The 27,003-nt window shown below is 37.8% G+C and overlaps 1 long non-coding RNA gene across 5 annotated transcripts in view; it reads right to left on the bottom strand.

The window, feature by feature from the left end:
• Positions 1–217: 217 nt before the first annotated feature.
• The window catches only part of LOC118014947, a 153,788-nt gene continuing 127,002 nt past the window's right edge, over positions 218–27,003 (bottom strand). For 4 of the 5 annotated variants that reach the window (XR_004680442.1, XR_004680443.1, XR_004680445.1 and 1 more), the window contains one exon: positions 218–967. This is a non-coding gene — a long non-coding RNA (uncharacterized LOC118014947). Of the gene's footprint in view, positions 968–25,361; positions 25,497–27,003 lie in introns of those variants that run through there. The other variant, XR_004680450.1, reaches the window with a different exon arrangement.

Below are 27,003 nucleotides of genomic sequence, written 5' to 3'. Positions count from 1 at the left end.
GTTACTGCAATTAATTTAAAAGCAAAAGGAAATTAAGTTTTAAATTTTTTTATTTCATAATTGGTTAATGTCCTAATGACTGATTTTTAAGATGAATAAATTAAATGTGAGTATTACTCCCTCCAAAAGTAAACAAAACTAGCTAATTTTTGTTTGGTATGCCCCAGATTTTTTTCCTGAAAATTGATAATGCATAAGAAAGTATTCTCATTCCTGATTCATAACATGACACTGAGTTTATTCTGTTTTCAAATTTCTAAAGACAATAAAATTATTTTCTTGACTTAACAATATTTTAATAGTAGAAGACAGGTGTTCTAACTAATGATTGGCTTGTTCCTCTTTCTTTCCTTCCCATCTTTCCTTTCTTCTTTGCTTCTATTATTTCAGCATTTGTGGGTGTTTCCCTTACTCAACTTTAGAAATGCACATAGTTTTCTTGAACAAGATTAGTTATGCAGTCATTGTAAGCCTGAGTGAAACTGACAAGCAGATAAGAGGAGCAGCATGGGTCATTGTTCCCATCTTCCTGACCATGATGCCTCTCCAAGGAGCTCTTGCTCCCCATTTTCCTTTTAAGAAAGAAGTGAGATTCTTCACAGGTATAAATGCCTTTGCTACATTTGACTTATGGGAGAGATTTATGTTGCAGCACCATGGCTCAGGATCTCTCAAAGATGTGTCTTCCCTCTCCCCGTCTTTATCTCCTCCTTTTGTTTCACCTCTGTACCTCTGTTTGTAAGATAATACATCTTCCTCACTCTGACTCCCTTCTTGTCTGTCATCTATTCTTCTCTCCCACTCAAGAGAGGAAATTTGGGAAGGAAGACTAGAAAAGGAACACAGAGTGATATAGGAGCAAGACTTGAAATGCTGAATTTCTGTATGGAGATCATGAATCCAGCAGAAATAGTCCAGTATTGTTCTTCCTCAGCCCAAGGATGCAAACCTGTTCTTCATAATGACTCTGTTGGGAGAAAAATAAACAGGTAAGAGCAGAGAGAAGGGCTCAGTCATGTTTGATATTGTACAACATGGAAGAGGATCAGTACAATTTGCTTCCTCAGTTTGGACTATAAGCCAAAATAGCAATTGTAGACTGCACTGCCCTAAATTGAGAGATACCGGTTGGTATCCAGTGCAGTCTGATTCTGACCCTGAGTGATTCATGACATTGGGGTATTTAGTTGCCACGCTCCTCCTCTATAATAAGTCTAACTCTTTAAAATGACATTGAAAAGCAATTGCATAGCTATATTGACTGACTAAATGTTCTCCTTTAATAGGGTAGACAAAAGGGATTTAAATAGATGACAGCTGAAGCACCCTCCAGTTAGAGATAGTTGTATAATAAATGCACCCTTGTTAACTATCACAAAATGTAAAGCCTGAGGTGACCAAGTGAAATTCAAAGCCATGTGCCCTCACACACAGATGAGATAAGGAATGATATCCCCAACACACCGTGAAATTTAGGACAGTGATTAAGAACATGTTTTTAGGAGTCAGACCACCTGGTTACAAATTCAGATTTTAAAACACCCCAACGGGGTGACTGCAACCACTCAGAGAATTTCTTTCCTCTTCTGTACCTCAGTAATAGTACTTCCCTTATAAATGTGCAAAAATTGAATGAGGTGATATATGTGAGATATTGAATATACTACCCAGCACATAAAAACAACTCAGTAGAGGTTAACTTAATTAAGGGAAGAGAGATTTAGAGTTGCTTTCAACACTGAGAGAGATGGTTTCTTGTTTTTTTAATGAATTGAGGTGAGTTTGTAAGAGAAAGACTCTAAGATAGACATGGTATTTTGTAGTTATCCTGAGGCTCCTACTTGGCGTTCCACCTGCTTATTTACTTCTCTGTGTCATCTTCTCCAATTTGCATTACCTGGGACAAGGATTCAGTTTATTCTCTCTTGTATTCTCATCACTGCCACCATGTGCAGCATATAATATAGTGTTAGTGGAAAGAAAGAAGGTGACTAGACACAGTGTTATTTTGGTTTTAGCTACTCATTTTATGCCCAAAATATAATATATGATCTTCCAACAGAAGATCATGACATTTTTACTTATTTTGTTTCTTTTTTAAGTTTATTTTCTAACTTTTTATTTTAAAATAATTTCAGATCCACAAGAAATTGCAGATAGTACAGGGAGTCCCATGCATCCTTCCATCCTCACCGAGTTTTCCCTCAAAAGTTGTCACACAACATCAAACCCAGGAAACTGACACTAGTACAATCTGTATGTAACTATATGCTATTTTTTCACTTGTGAAAGTTTGTATAACCACTATAATCAAAATGTATAACTATTTCATCACCACAAAGATCTCCCTCATTTTGCCATTTCATGGTCACTCCTATTTCCTTATTTTTCCTTCCTTAGTCCCTAGAAACCACTAGTTTGTTCTCCACCTTTATAATTTTATCATTTTGAGAGTGCTATATAAATATAATCATATAGTATGTGATTTTTTTTAAGGTTGGATTTTTTTTTCATTTACCATAATGCCCTTGAGATCTAAGTTGCTGCATATATTAATAGTTTGTTCCTTTTTAGTATTGCGTAATATTCCTTGGTATGGATGTACCATAGTTACCATGGCTTATTTAACCATTTTTTAAATTTAACTTCAATTAGCTAAGGTATAGTACATCATTAGTTTTTTTTTTTTTAAAGGGAGAGGGAGAGTCTTTTTTTTTTTTTAAGATTTTTATTTAAGAGAGAGAGAGAGTGAGAGAGAGCATGAAAGGAGAGAGGGTCAGAGGGAGAAGCAGACTCCCTGCTGAGCAGGGAGACTGATGTGGGACTCGATCCTGAGACTCCAGGACCACGACCCAAGCCGAAGGCAGTCGCTCTACAACTGAGCCACCCAGGTGCCCAGTACATCATTAGTTTTTGATATAATGTTCAATGACTCATTAATTCAGTATAACACCCATTGCTCATCATATCACGTGCTCACTGAAGGATATCTAGATTGTTTCCAGTTTTTTACCTGTTACAAATAAAGGAACTATGAACATTTGGGTATGAGTTTTTTATGTGGGTATGTTTTAATTTCTTTGGGATAAATATCCAGGAGTGGATTATGGGGTCATTTGATAAGTATATGTATGGTTTTACAAGAAACGACTAAACTATTTTCCCAAGTGGCTGCACCATTTTACATTCCCATAAGCAGTACATGAGAGATTCGGTTTCTTCACATCCTTGCCAGCTATTTCCTCACGGTCTTATCAGCATTGACATTTTACCAGTATGAGTAAATTTAGAAAACTTATTTCCGTTTACATCCTTATGCCCTCCACCATTTAAAAGTGTCTTAAATATTTCTTATATATATATTGTAAACCACATCAGATGATATTATAATTTACTTCAACTGACAAGTACAATTAAGAAAACTCTAGGTAAGATGGAGGAGGAATAGGGCGACCCTAAGCCTGACTCCTCACTGGATCACACCTAGATAAAGATGGATCATTCTGAACACCCACAAAATTGATCAGAAGTCTCAGAGACCAAAGTTGCACATCTTTAAGCCAGAAAAACCACCCGTGGAGGGTAGGAACTAAAGAGAATTTCTCCATGGGAGAAAAGAGCAGTGGGCGCTCCCCAGGGGAGGGAGCCCTGACTGAAGAGGGAGTAGTGAGAGAAGAGAGAGAGAAAATCGTGGAGAGAGAGAGAAGAATGAAAACTCGCAGACTGCACAAGAAAACTATTGCTCAAAATCATTGAGGGAAGTGGGGAGGGCAGGAGAGAGTTACATTACCGCCAGTTTTCTGTGGGCAGTGTAGCAAATTCTGAGGTATCAGAGGTTGGCACCACAGTCAGGTTCTTGCCTAGGGAACTGAGTGGTGCCCCAGTGGGGGTGCAGAACCTAGCCCCAGCAGTGGGCAGCCTGAGGATCCCCAAGGTCACATGCGGAGAAGCTGTTCTCCTGCTTGGAGTGCACTGGGGAAAGGCCACACGGCCCCTCGGTAGGCAAAGGACCCTGTGGGTGCCATTGAAAGGTCCCGCCCACGAGTGTAGGAACAAAGGCTGGCTGAGGGCTGCAAACCCGGCTTTGAGGGAACCCACCTTCCCTCAAATTCTTTACCATAAATTCTGAACCACTGCACATTTGTGCCACTGTCTTCTGTGACAACCCAGGACTGGCCACAGCTTGAGAGTTTGAATGCGTTTAGAAGACGTGTTACAGCCTCCTTGCAGACAAAGGACCCTGAGGGCACCATCCAACAGTCCCGCCCACCAGTCTAGGAACAGGGATGTTCCTAAGGGCTGCACACCGCGGTGGCAATGGCTCTGTGCTGCAATTTACCGTCAACTCTGAACCGCAGTTCTCTGAACTGCCACTGCCTTCTGCCACAAGCCAGCACCAGCCACCATGCAGGGAAACTCCCTCCCCCAGAGGATCGGTGCGGGTCTGCTCCTCAGCGATCCCTGAAGTATGGGGTTTTGAAACACTGCTCTGTCTGAGATAAAACACAGGAATGATGCGCCATTTGGCAGGTGGACAGCTATAACATAGACAGGGTGAAGATGGGTAGCTGACAGAAACCAGGGACACGGGAGGGGTCATTTTTTACTCGTTTGTGAGGGCTCACTAAAGAGGGGGGTGGCATGCATTTCCCACTCCAGAGATGAAAGAACAGGGCAACGGCATTTTCTCCCCATACACAACAGCTTGATCCACCTCCATGAGCTAAACAGTGCTGAGTGGAGAACAGAGCCTCTACACCAAGCCCTGCCCCACTGCCTCCCTGCAGGTGCATCTCCACTAGGGCAATTCCACCTGAGAAACGTAACAGCAGGTCCTTCCCAGAGAAGACCAGCACAAACCCCTCACCCACAACAAGTCAGCTTATTATAGAGTGCTGTAAAGCTTCGGCTTTAGGAGAAACGGGATCTAGCCTCCTCTGGGGTTCTTTTTTTGTTTGTTACTTGTTTCTTTTTGTTTTTGTTTGTTTTTGTCTTTTTTGTTGTTGTTGTTGTTGCTTTCTTGTTGCTTTGTTTTGTTGGATACAGAAAGAGCCTTTTTTTAAAGATTTTATTTATTTATTCATAAGAGACACAGAGAGAGAGGCAGAGGGAAAAGCAGGCTCCCTGCTGAGCAGGGAGCCCGATGCGGGACTCAATCCCAGGATACTGGGATCATGACCTGAGCCAAAGGCAGACGTTTAACCATCTGAGCTACCCAGGCGCCCAGAAAGAGCATTTTTAAATTTCTTATTGTACTTTTTTTTTTTAATTTTTAATTTTGTCTCTTTCTTCTTTTTCTTTTCTTTCTTTCTACTTCTTTTATAATAACCTTCTCATAACAAACAGACCAAAGCACACCTAGAATCTAACTTCCATATGTATTTTATTTTATCTTATATTATTTTTTCATTTTTATTTTTTTCTTATTATTTCTTTTTTTATTTTTTCTTTCTTTGTATTTTTTTTCTCCAAAATAACAAGACAGAGGGATTCACTCCAAAAGAAAGAATAGGCAGAAATGATGGCCAGAGATTAAATCAATGCAGATATAAGTAAAATGTCTGAACTAGAATTTAAAACAATTATAAGACTATTAGCTGGGCTTGAAAAAAGCATAGAAGACATTAGAGAATCCCTTGCTGAAGAGATAAAAGAACTAAAGTCTGGTCAGGCCAAAATTGAAAATGCTACAACTGAGATAAGGTCCCCAAGTAAACGTCATAAAAATGAGGATGAATGAAGCAGAAGACTGAATCAGTGCTGTAGAAGATAAAGTGATGGAAAATAAGGAAACTGAAAATAAGAGGGGAAAAAAACCTATTAGACCACAAAGGTATACTGAGGGAACTCAGCAATTCCATAAAGCAAAATAATATCCATATTATAGGAGTCCCAGAAGATTAGAAGCAGGAGAAAAGGGCAGAAGGTTTATTTGAACAAATTATAGTTTAAAACTTCCCTTATCTGGGGAGGGAAACCGGCACTCAAATCCAGGAGGCACAGAGAAACCCCCTCAAAATCAACCAAAATAGATCAACACCTCAACATATTATAGTGCAGCTTTCAAGTTACAAAAATAAAGAGAAAATCCTGAAAGCATGCAGGACAAGAGGTCCTTAACCTACAAGGATAGACACATAAGGCTGGCAGCCGACCTATGACAGAGACCTGGTAGGCCAGAAAGGACTGGCATGACATATTCAACGTGCAAATGGGAAAAGTATGCAGCCAAGAATACTTTATCCAGCAAGTCTGTCATTCAGAACAGAAAGAGAGATAAAGAGTTTCCAGGACGAATAAGACCTGAAGGAATTTGGAAACACTAGACCAGCCTTGCAAAAAATATTAAAGGGGATCCTTTGAGCAGAGAGAGAGCGCAAAAGTAACAAAGACCAGAAAGGAACAGAGATAATCTACAGGAACAGTGACTTTACAGGTAATACAATGGCACTAAATTCATATCTTTCAATAATACTCTGAATGTAAATGGACTAAATACTCCAATAAAAAGACATAGGGTATCAGAATGGATAAAAAAAAAAAAGACTCATCAATATGCTACTTACAAGAGACTCATTTTAGACCCAACAACACCTCCAATTGAAAGTGAGGGAGTGGAGAAAGATTTATCATGCTAATAGACATCAAAAGAAAGCTAGAGTAGCCATCCTTACATCAGACAAACTAGATTTTATACCAAAGACTGTAATAAGAGATGAAGAAGGACACTATATCATAATAAAGAGGACTATCCAACAAAAAGATCTAACAATTGTAAATATTTATGCACCTAACTTGGGACCAGCTAATTATATAAAACAATTCATAACAAAATTAAAGAAACTCATTGATAATAAAACAATAATAATAGGCTACTTTAACTCCCCACTCAGAGCAATGGTCAGATGATCTAAACAGAAGATAAACAAGGAAACAAGGGCTTTGAATGACACACAGGACCACATGGACTTAACAGATATATTCAGAGCATTTCAACCTAAAGCAGCAGAGTACACATTCTTCTTGAGTGCACATGGAACATTCTGCAGAATAAATCACATACTGGGTCACAAATCAGGTCTCAACCAGTACAAAAAGATTGAGGTCTTACCATGCTTATTTCCGAGTACAATACTATAAAACTTGAAGTCAACCACAACTTTGGAAGGACCAAAAATACATAGAGGTTAAAGAACATCCTATTAAAGAATGAAAGGGTCAACCAGGAAATTAAAGAAGAATTGAAAAATACATAGAAGCAAATGAAAATGAAAACATGACAGTTCAAAACCTTTGGGATGCAGCAAAGGCAGTCCTAAGAGGGAAGTATATAGCAATAAAGGCCTTCCTCAAGAAACAAGAAAAGTCTCAAATACACAACGTAACCTTACACCTAAAGGAACTGGGAAAAGAACACCAAATAAAGCCTACATCCATCAGAAAAGAAATAATAAAGATTAGAGCAGAACTCAATGATACAGAAATCCAAAAAAAAACACAAAACAATAGAACACATTAATGAAACTAGGAGCTGGTTCTTTGAAAAAATTAATAAGATTGATAAATACTTAGCCAAATTTATCAAAAAGAAAAGAGAAAGGACCCAAATAAATAAAATCATGAATGAAAGAAGAGAGATCACAACCAGCACTGAAGAAATACAATTATAAGAGAATATTATGAGCAATTATATGCCAACAAATTGGGCAATCTGGAAGAAATGGATACATTCCTAGAAACATATGAACTACCAAAACTGAAGCAGGAAGAAATAGAAAACCCGAACAGACCCATAACCAGCAAAGAAATTGAATCAGTAATCAAAAATCTCCCAACAAACAAGAGTACAGAACAGATGGCTTCCCAGGGGAATTCTACCAAACTTATAAAGAAGAATTAATACCTATTCTTCTGAAACTGTTCCAAAAAATAGAAATGGAAGGAAAACTTCCAAACTCTTTCTATAAGACCAACATTACCTTGATCCCAAAACCAGACAAAGACCCCATCAAAAAGATTTACAGACCAATATCCCTGATGAACATGGATGCAAAAATTCTCACCAAGATACTAGCTAATAGGATCAAACTGTACATCAAAAGAAGTATTCACCACGACCAAGTGGGTTTTATTCCTGGGGTGTAAGGGTGATTCAATATCCACAAATCAATCAATGTGATGCCCCACATTAACAAAAGAAAGGATAAGAATAATATGATCTTCTCAATAGATGTAATAAAAGCATTTGACAAAATTCAGCATCCTTTCTTGATAAAAACCTTCCACCATGTAGGAAGAGAGGTAACATACCTCAACATCATAAAGGTCATATATGAAAATCCCATAAAGAATATCATTTTCAGTGGGGGAAAAACTGAGAGCTTTTCCCCTAAGGTCAGGAACATGACAGGGATGTCCATTCTCACCACTGTTGTTCAACATAGTACTGGAAGTCCTAGCCTCAGCAATCAGACAACAAAAAGAAGTAAAAGGCATCCAAGTCAGCAAGAAAGAAGTCAAACTTTCACTCCTTGCAAATGACATGATACTCCATGTAAAAAACCCAAAGGCTCCACCAAAAAATTGCTAGAACTCATACAGGAATTCAGCAAAGTGGCAGGATATAAAATCAATGCACAAAAGTCAGTTGCATTTATATACACTAACAATGAAGCAGCAGAAAGAGAAATCAAGGAATCAATCCCATTTACAATGGCACCAAAAACCGTAAGATACCTAGGAATAAACCTACCCAAAGAGGTAAAATATCTGTACTCCGAAAACGATAGGGCACTCATAAAAGAAACCGAGGAAGACACAAAGAAATGCAAAAATGTTCCATGCTCATGGATTGGAAGAACAAGTATTGTTAAAATGTCTATGCTACATAGAGCAATCTACACATTCACTGCAATCCTTATCTGAATACCATCAAGTTTTTTCACAGAGCTGGAACAAACAAACCTAAAATTTGTATGGAACCAGAAAAGACCCTAAATAGCCAAAGGACTGTTGAAAAAGAAAACCAAAGTGGGAGGCATCACAATTCTGGACTTCAAGCTGTATTAAAAAGCTGGGATCATCAAGACAGTATGGTACTGGCAAAAAACAGACACATGGATGTGTCCATGGATAAATGGAACAGAATAGAGAACCCAGAAATGGACCCTCAATTCTATGGTCAACTCATCTTCAACAAAGCAGGAAAGAATATCCAGTGTTAAAAAGAAGTCTCTTCAACAAATGGTGTTGGGAAAATTGGACAGCCACATGCAAAAGAATGAAACTAGACCACTTTCTTACACCATACACAAAGATAAACTCAAAATGGATGAAAGACCTAAATGTGAGACATGAATCCATCAAAATCCTAGAGGACTGCAGCAATTTCTTTGCGAGACACATCTCCAAAGGCAAGGGAAACAAAAGCAAAAATGAACTATTGGGACCTCATCGGGATAAAAAGCTTTTGCACAGTAAAGGAAACAATCAATAAAACTAAAAGATAACCTATGGAATGGCAGAATGGAAGAAGATGTTCACAAATGACATATCAGAAAAAGGGCTATTATCCAAAATCTATAAAGAACTTATCAAACTCAACACCCAAAAAACAAAGTATCCAGTCAAGAAATGGGCAGAACATAGGAACAGACATTTCTCCAAAGAAGACATACAAATGGCTAACGGACATATGAAAAAATGGTCAACATCACTCAGCAGCAGGGAAATACAAATCAAAACCACAACAAGATACCACCTCATATCAGTCAGAATAGCTAAAATTAACAAGTCAGGAAACAAGAGATATTGGTGAAGATGCAGAGAAAGGGGAACCCTCTTACACTGTTGGTGGGAATGCAAGCTGGTGCATCACTCTGGAAAACAGTATGTTGGTTCCTCAAAAAGTTAAAAATTGAACTATCCTATGAACCAGCAATTGTACTTCTAGGTATTTATCCAACAGATACAAAAACAGTGATTCAAAGGGGCACATGCACCCCATATTTATAACAGCAATGTCTACAATAGCCAAACTATGGGAAGAGCCCAGATATCCATCAACAGATGAATGGATAAAAAAAGATGTGTTATACATATACAATGGAATATTACTCGGCCATAAAAAAAGAATGAAATCTTGCCATTTGCAATAACGTGGAAGGCACTAGAGGGTATTATGCTAAGTGAAATAAGTCAGTCAGAGAAAGACAAATACCATATGATTTCACTCACATGTGGAATTTAAGAAACAAAATGGATGAACATAAGGGAAGGAAAGAAAAAATAAGGTAAGATAAAAACAGAGAAAGAGGCAAACTGTAACAGACTCTTAACTATGGGAAAAAAACCTGATAGCAGGGTGCTGGAGGGGAGGTCGGTGAGGGGGACGGGGTAATGGGGTGATGGGCATTAAGGAGGACACTTGATATAATGAGCACTGTGTGTTACATCACCCACTGCTACCACGATGGAGGTAGGAGAAGTAGGGTGTCTTGCTACTCCTCCCTATGTTACCTTCACTGATGTTGTATCATGTGACTGCATAATCATTGGACGTTGGTGAAACCCTGACTAGTTTCAAGGTTTCCTCTGACGTTGACCCAGCAAGTAAAGAGAACGATGTCTCATTACTACCATGTGGGAATGGAAGTCCAGGATCTCTACTGACAATGGAATCAGGGGAACTCATTACTGCCAGGTAGGAATGAAAATCCAGCTTCCTACTTGGTATTTTTTGGCACCAACCTGGCAAGGGGAGTGTCTTGTTCCACAGGGTAAGGGTAGAAGTCTAGGCTCCCCACTCAGTCTTTGCTGGTATAAGTTGAAGTAGGGTCACAAATTTTTGTGTGGTCTTTGGTTGGAACAATGCAATTATGGTTTAAAAAAATGTTTTTTGCCTTTTCTCTTCCCTTAGTCCTTAGTGTTGATGGGTTGCTGGCCTCTCCAGCATTCAGTTCCGGATATATACAGCAAAAAGGAAACTCAGGAAACTCCCCATCATGCCATTCCTCAGGTTCTGAAATTTCTAGCTGGTCTGCCTTTTTTTCTCCACTTTTAATAATTTTCTGCTTATTTTATATATAATTTCTAGGATTTTTAGCTGATGATAATGAGAGGTATAGGGGGAAATATGTCTATTATGTATTTCTGCCATAGTATTTAGTATCATTTTTTAAAGTACTTTTTGTCAACTGTGTCATGGCAAAAAGGAATAGTAGAGTTTGGAAGAGGAAGATGGAGAAAATAATAAAAAACCACTTTGGCCTAGATAGTCTACAGCAACACAGAAATTAACCAGCTTGGATCCCTGGTTACAAAGTCTCCTATAAGGCCAGGAAATTTTCTTCTTGTCCAGCAACACAAATTTCCTCAGCTGCCCAAGGGCTAAACAGAATGGATAGGGCAGGGGAGGGTAGGAGAGGAAGGAAATAGATTGGAAAGGCTCGCAGTTGGGCAAGAAAGCCAAGCCTGCTATGTCATATGATATGGATTATATCATGAGCTGTATGAGGGAAGATTATATGTCAAGGGCCTGAAATGAAGGCCTCAGCCTCTCATTCTTTCCATCAACCCACAGAGAGGGGTGTAGGACCCACTGCTGGAGACATGGTATGTCCTTGAGTAGAAGAATCCCATCTTCATTGTTATTCTTCTTTCTTACAAGGTAAATGGTGGGTGACCAAAGAATTAAGCTCCAAGTAGTCTAGGATTCATCACCAGAGGAGTTGGCTTGAAAACCATCTGCCCAGCAGTAGAAGAACTTGAGAAGTAGTCTTTTCTCCAATTCTGTGGTAAGTTCAGTTCAGATGCAGCCTTTCCATCCAGGAGAAGGAAACTTTCCCAGCCCCCACCAGCTCCTGGTTAGCACATTGTCCAGGCAACTCAGAGTGAAATGTAGACATCACTTCCAGATGCATCTGCTCATTGGGTCATATGCACTCCACTGTATATTTCATAGCTAGTCCTTCTCCTTCCTAGACACAAAATCCTTTTGATTTCAAATTACTAGTCATAAAAGATGAACTCAGTCAGTATGTACAAATAATTACAGAGGTCTAATAAATTTTCTTTAAGCTGATCACACAGTGAAAAACAATGTAGTTTCTTTAACAATCAGCAGTCTCAGAACCTCATGATAGAGTAAGGAGTGAAATCCAGGCTTGAACTGCAATGTGACTCCCTTCTATTGCAATGCCAGACATCCTAAGCTGTCTTTACTGTAAAAAATGATACCATTTTTTTTTGTGCGTTTCAAGAAAATGCCATCATCTTTCCTTTCCTTTCAATCATTATAGCAAACCAGATAGATCAACACGCTTATTTTTCAAATGTTTTACCTTCATCATATGATTATCTGCATTGTTCATTGCTACTGCTGCAACATCAAATTCTTGCTAAAATTTACATCCTTTAACCATGACAAAACAAGTAGCTAAACTAGTATTTTAATCCTGTGTAAACAAAGTAATTAACAAACAAAAAGAACTTTCACTTTTCAGCTGATTGTCCTGAGGCTTTGCTGACAGAATCAAAGGAAGAGATAAATGAAATTAGAAAGCAGGAAGCTGTCAGCACTGACTTCAGTGTAAATCACTACTGACTAAAATCAACATACACAATACTTATTTACCAAGAAATATTTATCATGTGTCCTATTTTATTAGAAGGACTTAAAGAAGGCTCAATACATGATTGCTGATTAATTGGTGGTATGCAGGGATTAAAAGAATCCCAGGGTAAAGAAGTGAGTTAGTGAAATAGTCACATCTAAGAAAATAACAAAGGAATATTCTATAAAACACCAAATCTGTCCTTTTTCTCCAGCATAGATGTGCAGGCAATGTATAGAGAAATTGGCAATGAACATGCAATATTTAGAAACATAAATGCAGCCCCGCTGAGAAATATCCTGGTCCAATTACTTGGGCTTCTTTTGGGATAAAATTAAGTTGCCAGGCAACGGACAAAGATCTAATTTCTCAGAAATAGGAGTGTATGTGAGGCGTTGTGTGTGAGGGAGGCAGACAGAATACACAAAGCACCCTGGTTCTAAATGGTGGGATACGATAGATAGACTTGTGGTGCTGATGAATATCATAATGGGAAGGTGTTAATAAAATTGATTTTTCAAAAATATGGATTCTTACAAAGCAAACAAACCCTCCTCCCCACCCCCCTTTTTTCCCCAAAAGGCAGCAATGCAGAGATGAGAAAAGCAGCCCGTGTTAGCTGCAGAGGTCCGAGGCTGGGTCTTGACTTCTCTGGGTGTGCCATGGCATATCATTAGGAGGCTAGATCTGAGAAAGGCATATTTCCTGATGCTACTGCTGAGCAGATAATATATGATGTGGCTAGAACTTCAAAGACTCGCAGCCTTTGCAGCAGCATTTATTCACTATAGGATGGAAAAGCTAACAGCCAGTAAAGGAGGCCTCAGCCTCCCATTGGAAAGGCAGCAATGCAAAGGTGAGCGATGAGCATCATTCGCGTTTTTTTGTGAAAAATCAAAATATTTGCTTGTAAAGGTCAGTAAGGGATAAAGTAGATTGTTTTCTAAATCTTTAGCAAGATACTCAACAAAGGTCTAAACTTTCACCTCACTCATTCACACACACACACACACACACACACGTGATTGTCACCTGCGCAATCTATGCAAATATCTGTTCCAGATCTATTCTAATTGGATACAAAAGGAATAAATGTAATGGGACATGGTTAACCTCCCAAAGGCCTATTAGTCTGCTCAGCTGTGACAGCTAGTAAGAAATTTAAGTAGCTCCAATAAATCATCCAAAGACAGGGAGCAACTGCTAATAGAAAGAGAATCTCAGAAAAAAAGAAATATCTGATAGAAAACATTCTGGCTTTATAGATACCAATCTGTAATTTCTTTAAACCTTACCCTAACTTCTATCTCTCTCTGGTATCCTCCATCTAGAAGTGTTTTTCTATAGAATCAAGCTTGAATTGGTGCTCCCTAAATCTGAGTTTTTACTCTGTAGGGTTTCCATAATGTTTTCTTGGCTCAACATTGACCTTATGGTAAATCCTATTGGTAAGATCCAATGCTTAGTATCACATTCTCACATGGCTTATTGTATGCATATTTATGCACACACATGCTTCACATACACAGGCTGAAAATTCAAAATGAGACCAACACTGGGGAACCTGGGTGACTCAGTTGGTTAAATATCCAATTTGATTTTGGCTCAGGTCATGATCTCAGGGTTGTGAGATCGAGCCCCACTTTGGGCTCCACGCTGAGCATGGAGCCTGCTCAAGATTCTCTCTCTCATGGGACGCCTGGGTGGCTCAGTCGCTTAAGTGTCTGTCTTCAGCTCAGGTCATCATCCCAGGATCCTGGGATGGAGCCCCACGTCAGGGTCCTGGGATGGAGCCCCACATCAGGCTCTTTGCTCAACAGGGAGTCTGCTTCTCCCTCTGCCCCTCCCCCTGCTCATGTGCACGCTCTATCAAATAAATAAAATCTTTAAAAAAATGCTCTCTCTCCCTCTCCCTCTGCCCCCCCACCCCCGCTAAAAAAATGAGACCAACACTATAGCATGGACTCTTGGTATTCACAGATTTAGTACCCTAGGTTTTCATTAGTCACAAAACAAAGCTTCAAAGGACAATGAAATCTCATGATTTTTAATTTAGCTGAAGTAAGAAATTTCTGAGGCTGTTTTGCCAGAGTATGTTATATAGGTCATGGGTCAGCTCAGTTAATTGTCAAATATCTTATTCATATTATGCATATTTTAGATGAGAAATGCTAAGTTATGTTGATGTTAAATGACTTATTCTGGGGCTACAAATGGTAAATAGATGTTCTGCATCCAATGTAGATCTGAACCAGGCCTAGCAAATAATTGAAATTATGAATGTTTTTACATAATCACGTCAAAGGTAGTTCCTATACCCTTTTTTAAAAAAGAATTTGCCAGACTTAATCTTGCACATCAGGAAACAAAGTTTTTGCAAGTTGAGGGTTGAATTGCTTAAAGCATAGTAAAGGGACACTTTTATGTCTTTGATAAATTTTGAAATCTATATGACTTGAAGCTATTGACAACTTTTACAGTTAAATATTTTTACTGAACATTGCAAGTTATTTGTTTTCCAAATAGAACCCACATTTCAAAACATTTCTTTAACTGGCTTCTTTTCTCTCTCTAGAATTCCATAGTGACATGCTGGCAGGCTTCTTTAGAGCTTCAGAAGGATGTTTTTGACCACTTGCTGCCTGTGGGTCTCTGCAAACCCCTAACCCATGGACAATAGCAAATTGGAGGGACAATATGCCAGTGGGTAAAAGAGCCCCTGGGCTAGCCACTGGGAAGAAAAGGACTGGAGCATGCACACACTAAGAGGTTGGAGCAGACCTTTCCCAGTGGTCAGCAGAGGGAAACATTCATATCCCTTGCCCCAGGACAGAAACAGTGCCATTTTCCTTCCCTATAAAGACACCAGCAGCCTGACCCACAATACTAAGGGGAAAGACATCTACAGGTAAGCAATAACAAGAAATAGAATTTCTATAAGGTACTCATTCACTTAATGCAGGAAAATCATGTTAAAAAAACCCCAAAACTGGTAGCTTCCACTGAAACAGAATTAATAGAAGAGATGAATAAAATCTTCAGACAAAAAAGTAATAGGAGTCCTCAGGAGATAGAATAAAGCTCCAAAAAGACTTTCTAGAACAAATGAATATGGTTTCTGTTTTTTAAAAAGTTAAATTTTTAAAATAAAGAAAAAAGAAAGATGCAGGCTAATTAGCCATTTAGGGTTCTCAAGGATTAAGAGAGAGGTGTTACCAAAAATAAATAAATAAATAAGTTCCATCGAGCTGGAATTTATGAATGAGAGGACATGAGCCATACAGAACAAATCCAGAAGATCTAATATAATAGGGGTGCCCAAAAGGATAGTGGAGTATAGATAGGAAATGAATTATTAGACAAAACTTTTTAAAAAAGAAATCTACCTTTGGGGCATCTGAGTGGCTTAGTCGGTTAAGCCTCCAATTCTTGGTTTCAGCTCAGGTTGTGATCTCAGGGTCCTGGGATGGAGCCCCGCATCTGGCTCTGCACTCAGCTTGGAGTCTGCTTAAGGTTCTGTCTCGCCCTCTCCCTCTACCCCTATCCCCTACCCTTAACCCCTCTCATCCTCTCTCCCTCTCTCCCTCTCTAAAATAAATAAATACATCTTTAAAAAATTAAAAATAAAAAAAAAGAATCTACTCTGTAAGTATTCAGATCGAGTTTACCATGCCATAGGTGGTATTAATGAACACACACACACTCACATCTAGCCAGATCATGACAACACGTCTGAATTACAAGGAGAAAGAAAAATCTTACACTTTTCAGAGAGAAAATTACAAAAGAAAGAAGACACCCTTCTCAAATCATCTTTCAGTAAGAGTTAGGTCTCAACTGATGGTGGCAGAAAGATCAGGATTTTGTAAAGTGCCTTTAAAAAGAATTATCAAGATGTACAGCAAACCATCATGCTGTACCCCTTAAGCTTATATAATTACGTATGTCAATTATTTCTTAATAAGACTGAGAAAAAAAGAATTATTGAAAAAGACATAATTTAAGAGACAGTCTCACAATAACATGAGACTAAAAATTCTGAATTGTTTTAACTAAAGATTTGAAACAAAGATGGAAGACAGTGGGAAACAAAATGTTTTCTAAAGGTTTCATGTCTATGTGTGACATGTAGAAGAGTCAGCAAGTAAAACATCTTAAGAAAAGAGTATAGTTATTATTTATAACTCCTAAAATATTAGAAAGATATATATGTAATTTCGATTGTTAAAGACTAGAAGATAATCAAATTGGAATCAAACTGTACAATAAATAAGGATAAAAGGGAACAAAGAGAAACTTGCCCAAGACAAAGAAAAGAAAAAGAAAGAAAGAAAGAAAAAAGTCGTGAAAAAAATATACAATTAAGTAAAATTTAGGAAATAAAACCAATGTTATGTGACCAAAGTAAATGTGAAGAAACATTGAAAAATAAGTGCACTTTTAATCTAAGAAAATGGAAGGAAAACAAAGTAATAAGGAATTAATCATAATAAATACTGTAAGTAGTGAGAAATAATTAAAATAGAAAACAAAATATTAAAAGAATAATAAAAGCAAAATCTAGTTCTTTGGAGACTAAATAGATAAACAACCTGAATAAGGAAATTAAAAATCTTATGAAAGCAATATTAAGGAATGTAACTGTAGGTAAGGCAGCAATTAAAAGAATTACAATATAACACATGACGTCATAGCAACCTATTGAAGTAGCTACGGCAGCACTGCCTAATACTAATGCATGGATGAAAAAGTCCCTCCTTGCTCTCTCCCACATGGTAGCCACGAGTTATACGTGGCTGTGGAGCACTTAAAATGTGGCTTATAAAATCAGGCAACTAAATTTTTTTCAGTTTTATCCAATTTAAATAGTCACATACGGTTAGTGGCTGCTGTACGGGGCATGGGGAAGCACAGAGAAAATGAGGATACCCCCCAAATTTGACATAAGAAGGAGAAAATCTGAGTAGTCCAAAATCATACAAAAGATTGATCAAATAGCTACAAGTCTGGACTTAAAAGCTGGCTTCTACTTGATGTTTAAAGATCAGGAGATTACTATGTTATTTAAAATATTATAGGTGATTTAAAAATGAATAGAAATTTCTCTAATTCATTTTATAAAGTTGGGAAAATCTTGAGACCGCAACTTGATGAAAATAATGCAAAAACCAAAACTGTAGGCCAATTTCACTAATGAATACTAGTGCATGACTCTAAATATCAGCTAATCAAATCCACTAGCCTATTAAAAGATTCATAACTGAGTTTTCTACTAAAATTATTGGTGCAGTTCAAGAGTAGAAATTCTTTTTATTTTGTTTTTTTTATTATGTTATGTTAGACACCATACACTACATCATTAGTTTTTGATGTAGTGTTCCATGATTTGTTGTTTACGTATAACACCCAACTCCTTTTGCTCCTTGCGATACGTGCCCTCCTTAATACCCATCACCAGGCTAACCCATCCCTCCAACCCCCCTCCCCTCTAAAACCCTCAGTTTGTTTCTCGGAGTAAATAGTCTCTCATGGTTCATCTCCCCCTCCGATTTCCCCCCCCTTCATTTTTCCATTCCTACTATCTTCTTTTTTTATTAACATATGATGTATGATTTGTTTCAGAGGTACAGGTCTGTGATTCATCAGTCTTACACAATTCACAGCGCTCACCATAGCACATACCCTCCCCATTGTCCATCACCTAGCCTCCCTCCCACCCTCCTCCACTCAGGCAACCCTCAGTTTCCTGAGATTAAGAGTCTCTTACAGTTTGTCTCCCTCTCTGGTTTAATTCAAGAGTAGAAATTCTGTCAATGTAATTCACTATACCGTTAAATTAAAGAGGGGGAAAATATATGATTATAGCAATAGATGCTGAAAGCATAGGACAAAATGCAAACTCATTCCTAATAAAAACTCCTTAAAAAATAAATTACTTACACATGTTAAAGACTGCCCAAAATCAATAGCGAACACACTACATGGTGAAATACCTGTAATCATTTCCATTAGATCATAAGAAAAGAGAAAGAATGTATCTTTATTGCTAATTCAAAATTATTTTAGACTTCCAAGACAAAGCTTCAACACAAGAAATAGAAATAATTACTATCAATTTGCAAGAGTAAGCTGAATTGTCTATATTTGCAAATGAATAAAGGACTTAAATGGCTTTTTTTTTATGAAACAAAATATATTTTATTTTAATTATAGTAGCAAAAGGCAGCCCAGGAAGGTCGTGGAGTTGCACTGAAATATTACAATAAAATCCAGGAAAACTTTTATGCATATAAGCCATATTCTCCAGAAGTCAAAGACTCCAGAATCCTCAAAATAATCAAAGAACAAACCTGGACACCAAAGTCAAAACACTTCCCATGTTGGAAAATGACATAAAGTTAAATACCGATGATTTAGAAAAAAATTTTGTAAGTATGAAGAAGTGTGTTTTACTTAATTTCCTACCATACGTATTTAAGAAAAAGACCAGTAATCCAATAGAATAACTGAAGCAATTCAACAATTTACAAAAGAGGAATTAAAATGGAATATGACCAAATAAAAAAGATGTTTAATCACACAAGTAGTCAGAAATATGCAAATTACAACTGTAGTGGGATACCACTTTTTAAGACATTAAATTGGCCTACAATTTAAAAAAAATGATAATGTCTAGTGTTGGCAGAATATTAATTGCTACAGTCTTTGGGAATTAATTTGGCAAAACTGATTAAAATTAAAGGTACTACTGGGCGCCTGGGTGGCTCAGTTGGTTGAGCGACTGCCTTCGGCTCAGGTCATGATCCTGGAGTCCCTGGATCGAGTCCCGCATCGGGCTCCCTGCTCGGTGAGGAGCCTGCTTCTCCCTCTGACCCTCCCCCCTCTCATGTACTTTCTCGCTCTCTCAAATAAATAAATAAATCTTTAAAAAAATAAAATTGAAGGTACTATGACTTATGCTTGGGGATTTATCCCATAAAAATTGATGCGTGTATTTGGAGCGCGTTGCAGCACTGACTTCCGTAGTAGAAACTCACTGTACGTTTATCAATGGAAGGACTATGGAATATTACGTGGCTATTTGAAAGACTGTGTTTGAGCTATGTCTGTTGTCCTGGTGAGACAAGACGCACTTCTTGTATTGTTCAATGGAAAAATCAAGCTGTAAATTAAAGTATAGAGTATGATTCCATTTTTAAATGAAAAAAAATCCTACATATGTACTCATCTGCTTCTAGGAATGAGAAAAAATTGTGAAAAGACCTACCTATTAGGCTGTGTGTTTGTTGCTCTGTGATGTTTTCCCATTTTAAACCTTCCTTTACATTATATTTTTTTTCTTTTTGAAAAGCAAAATATTCTTGCTTTAGCAAATGAAACAATGTAAAATAAAGATAGACAAAGAAAACACTAACGATTCTCCTGTTCCAGGTCTCTATTCCCTTTCTCCAACGCCACGCCTTGTGATAACAAATGTTAACAGCCCAGGGTGTATTTTTTCTCATCTTTACTCTTGTTTAAACAAATATGAATATATATAAGCATCTGTACATACATAATGGTTTGCTTATTTCTACTGAATTAGAATCATGCTGCACATATTACTTGGTGACTTGATCTTTTTACCAAGCAATAAATATATCAGGGATATTCCCAATATACAAGCATGAGTATTTGTGTGTGTGTGTGTGTGTGTGTGTCTGTTTCTTTTTTCTCCCGCTGATTTAAGTCATATACAATTTTAGTTGAGGGTATATAACACTAATATTGGGATAAGTATTGGGAGGTTTTGATCTTTTTTGATATTGATTTGACTTGATTTTGTGTTTTTGTTTTCATTATTGCATTTTTTATTTTCCAATCTTCTCACCCTGTCTTTCACAGACTGGGCTATTAATACTCGATACTTCAGATAAGTAGAAGTTGAAGAACTGCTATTTTTTTTTATTTTTATTTATTTATTTATTTATTTATTTATTTATTTATTTATTTAATTTTTAAAAATTTTTTATTCTTATGTTAATCCCCATACATTACATCATTAGTTTTAGATGAAGTGTTCCATGATTCATTGTTTGTGCATAACACCCAGTGCTCCATGCAGAATGTGCCCTCCTCAATACCCACCACCAGGCCAACCCATCCTCCCACCCCCCTCCCCTCTAGAACCCTGTTTGTTTTTCAGAGTCCATCGTCTCTCGTGGTTCGTCTACCCCTCCGATTTCCCCCGCTTCATTCTTCCCCTCCCGCTACCTTCTTCTTCTTCTTTTTTTTTTCTTAACATATATTGCATTATTTGTTTCAGAGGTACAGATCTGAGAGTGCAGAACTGCTATTTTTTTAAATAAATTTGGTTATTGTTTTCTCTTTAAAGTGAGCAGTTACCAGTTTTGTAATGTAAATAATCTAGTAGGGACAAAACTCAAGGGGAAATGAATTTATTTATGCTGTATACTATTATGTTGCAGGTTTTATTCCTTTTATGTCAATTATACTCTATTATATGGTACTCCGTATATATGAAGAGTAATTTAATATTTAGAATGTGTGTGAGAAATCCACCTCAAGTAATGTAACAAGTTAATCAGAAATTGGGAAACAGAGGGTGCTCAATAAAATGCCCTATTAACCCTGAAAATGATGAGAAAAGTCGTTTGAATAACACATAGTAGCAATTTATAGATGTATAGTCCATTTCCTAGGAGACAGAGTAATTCGTTGAATTAATACTTATTAATAAATATACCTGTAAATTCAACTGGGAGAAAATAACCCATGGTGTAGACTGTTTCCACCATAAATGAAAGAGGACTGCTTGAAACACAAAGCACTAGCCCCAACATAATTATCTTTAGCTTTACGTGTCTACTGCTCGCGAGCTTTGAACACTTTGAAACTAATATAATCCTACTCCCTTTGGAAAGGCTCTTCACTGGCTGTCGAATATAGTGGGAAGAGCACAGGCTCAGCCCCAGATTGGATGTGCAGCAGAGATCCACCTCTCATTCATTATCTGTGTGATCTCTTTGCTCCATTTCTTGTCTATACAAGAAGAAAGCATTTACCTCACAGGGTAATGGGGCGGAGTCAATAAATTAATATACGTAAAGTCCTTAGAACAGTGCTTGGCACCTAAGTGTTTGCATTATTTTTGTTGCTGTTAGTGTTGTTAAAACACGATTGGCTGTCGTGTACCGGGCTCCTGTCCGGAGTCGGAAGCAGGGTCCACCCAGCCCCCTTCGCAGGAGACTCCTCGCCAACTCACATCAGGATATTCACAAACCCTCCTGGTTAAAGCAGCAGTCTAAGGCCAAGATTCCGAGAAAGGAAAGAGAATGATATTAAAACATGCAGTCGGGTGAAATTTCAAAAATTTGCAGTCTAAAATATTTAGAAAGCTGTCAGACTCTTAACAACTGCAGGGTCTGCCTCTAGAGATTATTTCCCCGACCTTGTTCCCCGCCCTAATTTTCTGTTTCTCATCTACCATGCATCAAAATTTTTACTAAATTTTTTTCTAAAAGAAAAGTTAGCATCATCTTAACCAGAAACAAAAATAACCTAATATGGACAGAATATAAGAGCTTAAGTTGAGATCTCTTTGTCATACCTATTTTGGAGCTGCTCGATGGTTTGTCATAGGATTTCTGTTTACTGTTGTGGTCTGTTTGGGCTCACATTGCAGAGAGCTGCAGCAGTTGTATGGATCTCCTGGTAAGTGAAATACAGCTAAAGAGTCTCTCATTCCGGCCCACCAAACACCCCCTTCCAGCCTCCCTCACTCTGAACTTGAAACGGTCTCTTCTCCCCCAACTCTTTGAGTCACCAAGTCTCAATCTTGAAATTATCTTTTTCGTTGTGTCTTCTCTGTTCCCATCAGCAGCACTCTTCTTTTTACTGGTGTGAGCCCATAGCAGGGCGGCTATCATAGCTGATTTCCCGGTACATCAATTTCCTGCACAATACATCAACATGAACAAGGGACTTCCTTCTCGATGTAATTTGTCTTCTCTTTTAAATTCTGAAATGCTTAAAGCCTGGGACCATGTTACATTCATGTCTTTACTTCCAGTATTTTTTTTATTTTCTTAAATTTATTGTTGAAATATAATTGACACACAATGTCATATTAGAAGCGGATGCCCAGTGCACAGAAGTTGTGGGGTGGAAGGACTGAATTTTGAATTTAAATTTTGCTTCCAGGGCTAAGAGTGCTGTCATTAAGTTAAATGCTTTTACTTTACAAAGATTAGTTTACAAGCCCTTTTGGGTACTATGAGCTTGTTTAGGAATCAGAGGCTTTCTTTGTTTTTGTGTATTCAACCTTCTCAAATGTCTACCGCATGTGCCAGGAGGAAAATCTAAATCTCTGTATGGTCATGCGTGATTACTTGAAAACCTGTTTCCCCAACTGTTAGAGACAAAAAGATTCCCCACAGAACAAAGTACCATAAAGATAATCTGATCTTAATTTTCGAATTAATGATTTTGATGAGCAATTTCTGTGAAAGGAAAAATGTTACAAGTGAGGCATTTCTTCAGTAGAACAGCAGGTGGCAGCAAAGGGGGACAATCTCGGCATTCCCATTTTTTACAATTGCTAAAACTGAAAATTGGTTTTGTAAACCACCCTGAATCTTTTCTAAAAATTACCATAATTTCCAAAAATCAGTATGCAGTTTAGTTTAGTAATTATAACACATTCAGCTTTTGAAAATAAGAGTGTTCCAAATACACAGAAATGAACTCTTAAAACCCTCTCTTGAAAAAGTAATTTTTGGTAGATCCAAAAAGAAGAAAAATACACCAACTAAGTAGATACTTGGCTTCCAAAAAGATGACCGCTGGGCCTTTCTCTTACAGTAGCCAAATTTCACCTTCCTATGAAGCAAACTATCATAGAAACATTCCTGTTTTTAAATCACCAAAATTAATTTATCATATGGTTTGGTGTATTTTTTTTAAATCCAGAACTAAAATGTTTTGGTAAAAATTTTAAATTTAAATAAAGAGCATTATAGATTTATAGTAGGCACCAGAATTTATCTATTCTTGGAAAAGGACCATGGTCGTTATTCTAATAATTTTAAAGGTTAAGGTGCACTTGACATGAGTTGTCTGGACAATTGACTAAATTTTTCATTTTACTATTTATGGGACTGTGGCAGTGATGACAACTCTTTCTTTTAGAGATACCTTCTTTCCACATGTCGTTTTATTTGTGGAGGGAACTAAGGTCAGAGGGGGGCAAAGGGCTCAGATCCTCTTTGCACCCAAAGGGACAGAGAGAAAATAATGAACAATCATATCAAATCCCTGAAGTAGCCCCAGATACACCAAAACTAATGACAGTTAACAGTTGAAAGTTATACTCATGTTTAATTATTGGTAGTTTTGAATACATTTAAGATTTTCAGACCACTTACAAGTGAAATGGTCGGGTTTTTCCCCCTCCTTTAAAAGAAATAATCTGTGCTTTTAGAAACAGACCTTGCTGGGATGACTTAAAGAGACTTTTTAAGGGATACTTGTAAGGGGATAAAGTTTGCCAGATAACAAAGACAACTTCAGGAAAAGTATAGACTCACATACGGTTTTAAAATAAGCAGTAAGGTATTTTTGTCCCCAGCTTTCTTTTCATGACCTCATCCCTCACTCCTAGCACTGCTACCTCTGCCAACCTCAGGCCCTCCAGCTTTCCTCCACCTTCTTTCCTCTACCCTTTAAAGCTTATTTTCAGATCCCACATTCACACATAATAGAAATAACTTATAACGGGGCACAAGTCTTAGGTCAAAGTTCTATTGAGTAAAATGTCAGGTTCCCAACTATCAAAGGGAGGGAGCTTCAGAGGCATGGAATGGAAGGACAGCATTATGGGCATTGCACTGAACTCAGTCACGTAGTGGCTCCTTCCTCTGTTTCCATGAATGATGAGCTGAAACAATTGTAGACATGGCCATGATATTGGTTTTCAAGCCAAATAACCTTTATAACCCCGTAATACATATGACAAATACAATCAGAAACCAAACCAAACCAACCAACCAAATAAACAAAAAAGGCAAGCTCATAAGTGTAGTAAACAGATTGGTGGTTGCCGGAGGAGAGGGTAGGTGGGAAGTGAGCAAAATGAGTGAAGGGAGTCAAAAGGTACAAACTTCCAGTTATAACATGAATGTTATGGGGATGTAAGGTACAGCATGGTGACTGTAGGTAGTAATACTTATCTACAGGAAAGTTGCTAAGAGAGTACATCTTAAAAGTTCTCATCACGTGAAAAAAAATTTAACGATGGATGGTGATGGCTGGTAACTAGACATTGTGATCATCGTTTTTGTAATGAATACAAACATCGAATCTTGATGTTGTATGCCTGAAGCTAACATAATATGTCAATTGTACCTCAATAAAAAAAATCACAACTCATTTGAAATGGTCTGAGGGGCATGCATTCCCAAATAGAAAATTAGATCTTCTTCTCTAGTGAAGTAGTTTTAAGAAAGAAGATTTGTACCAACACATGTCTTTGAAGACTTCCTCTCTCAAAAGAAAGTATCTGGGCTAGTTTCAGTGTTTGTTGCTATCACATAGCTATGGTTCACTCCCAAATGGAGGAAGCTCTAAGTCAAAATGTGACTTAGAAAAGGGGAAAGATAGCAAGATTAGTCAAAATAGTGAAAAGGCAATCAACACAAAGGAAAAAAGAAGAGAAACATGATAAAGGAATTTTGTTTTTAGAGCAGGAAGAATCACACATACCAGGACTGCCACATTCTGTCAAAAACATGTGGAAAATATGTCTCCTCATCAGGCCACTCTTGGCAACTGAATGATAACTGTGCATGTTGGGTCAATAACAGGTCCTCCTGACCACTGGAGCTTACAAACAGGAAGAAAAGGAAGTATCTGAATCAGGCTCCAAAAAAGGACAACAATGTGTATGTCCTCACTGTGTTTGGTTATCTCTAAATGAAAATAAATCTGATGCCACCTGGGTCACTACCAGAACAAGGTGATGATCTAGAGATGGGTTCATTTTATTCTCTTCTATTCTCTTATAACTCTTGTGGGACAGAAAAGCTATTAGAGCACATTTATATCACTAAAAACAAGAGCAGAGAGACCGTGATGACATGCATTTCACCTCACAGATTTAGAATAAGGATGCGTCAAAGCACATTAAAATCCGTGGAAAAAACACAGTTTGTCAGATAGAAATGAAGCCACAATGTCAGGATATCTTTCAGCTCAGCTCAGTGCAACCAATCGATCACATTCTTACACAGATCTAATCAGTAGAACAAAAGCTTAAATAAATGGGTAGAAGCCAATGTCACTCTAATGGCCACATAATGAAGGTGTATATAATTACCTATGGATATCCAATTGATTCAGCACCATTTTTTGAAAAGACTAGCCATTCTCCATTGACTTATCTTTGCACTTTTATCAAAAACAAGTTTATTGTAATGTCGAATAAATCTTTTTTTTTTTTTTTTTTTATTTGACAGAGAGGGAGCACAAGTAGGCAGGGTGGTAGACAGAGGGAGAAGAAGCAGACTCCCCGCTAAGCAGGGAGCCCGATGCGGGGCTCGATCCCAGGACTCCGGGATCATGACCTGAGCCGAAGGCAGACGCTTAACGACTAAGCCACCCAGGCGCCCCTGTAACGTTGAGTAAATCTTGAAATCGGTTCGTGCAAGTCCTCCTCCAATTTTGTTTTCCTTCTTGTGTATTGCATCTGCTATCCAAGGTCTCTTGACTTTCCAGATACATTTTAGAATCATTTTGTCGATATCTAAAAATAACCATGATGGGACTTTATTTAGAATTGAATTGAATCTAGGGGCACCTGGGTGGCTCAGTCTATTAAGCATACATCTCTTGATTTCGGTTCAGGTCATGAACTCAGGGTTGTGAGATCGAGCCCTGTGTCGGGCTTGCACTGGGCATAGAGCCTACTTAAGATCCTCTCTCTCCCTTTATCTCTGCCTCTTGTCTTCTCTCTCCAAAAAAAAAAAAAAAAAAAAAAAAATGACATCCTAACAATATTGAATCTTCTAACCCAAGAGCATAGAATATCTTTCCATGAATTTAGTCTTTTCTTTCCATCAGTGTCTTGTAGTTTTCCACATAGAGCAATTGTGCATATATGTGAGACTTGTGCCAAAGTATTTTTTCATGGTATTGCAATCTTGTTTCATTTTTTTGTTTGTTTGTTTGTTTGTTTTTAGATTTTATTTATTTATTTATTAGAGAGCGAGCGAGAGAGAAACAGCATGAGAGAGGAGAGGGTCAGAGGGAGAAGCAAGCTCCCTGCCGAGCCGGGAGCCCGATGTGGGACTCGATCCCAGGACCCTGGGATCATGACCTGAGCCGAAGGCAG

Source organism: Mirounga leonina, unplaced genomic scaffold (assembly GCF_011800145.1).
Source record: "Mirounga leonina isolate KUSES-001 unplaced genomic scaffold, KU_Mleo_1.0 Mir_165, whole genome shotgun sequence".
In the NCBI taxonomy this organism is placed as follows: Eukaryota; Metazoa; Chordata; class Mammalia; order Carnivora; family Phocidae; genus Mirounga; species Mirounga leonina.
Note: the sequence above shows the minus strand (reverse complement) of the source record. Positions and strands in the feature narration are given on the sequence as shown.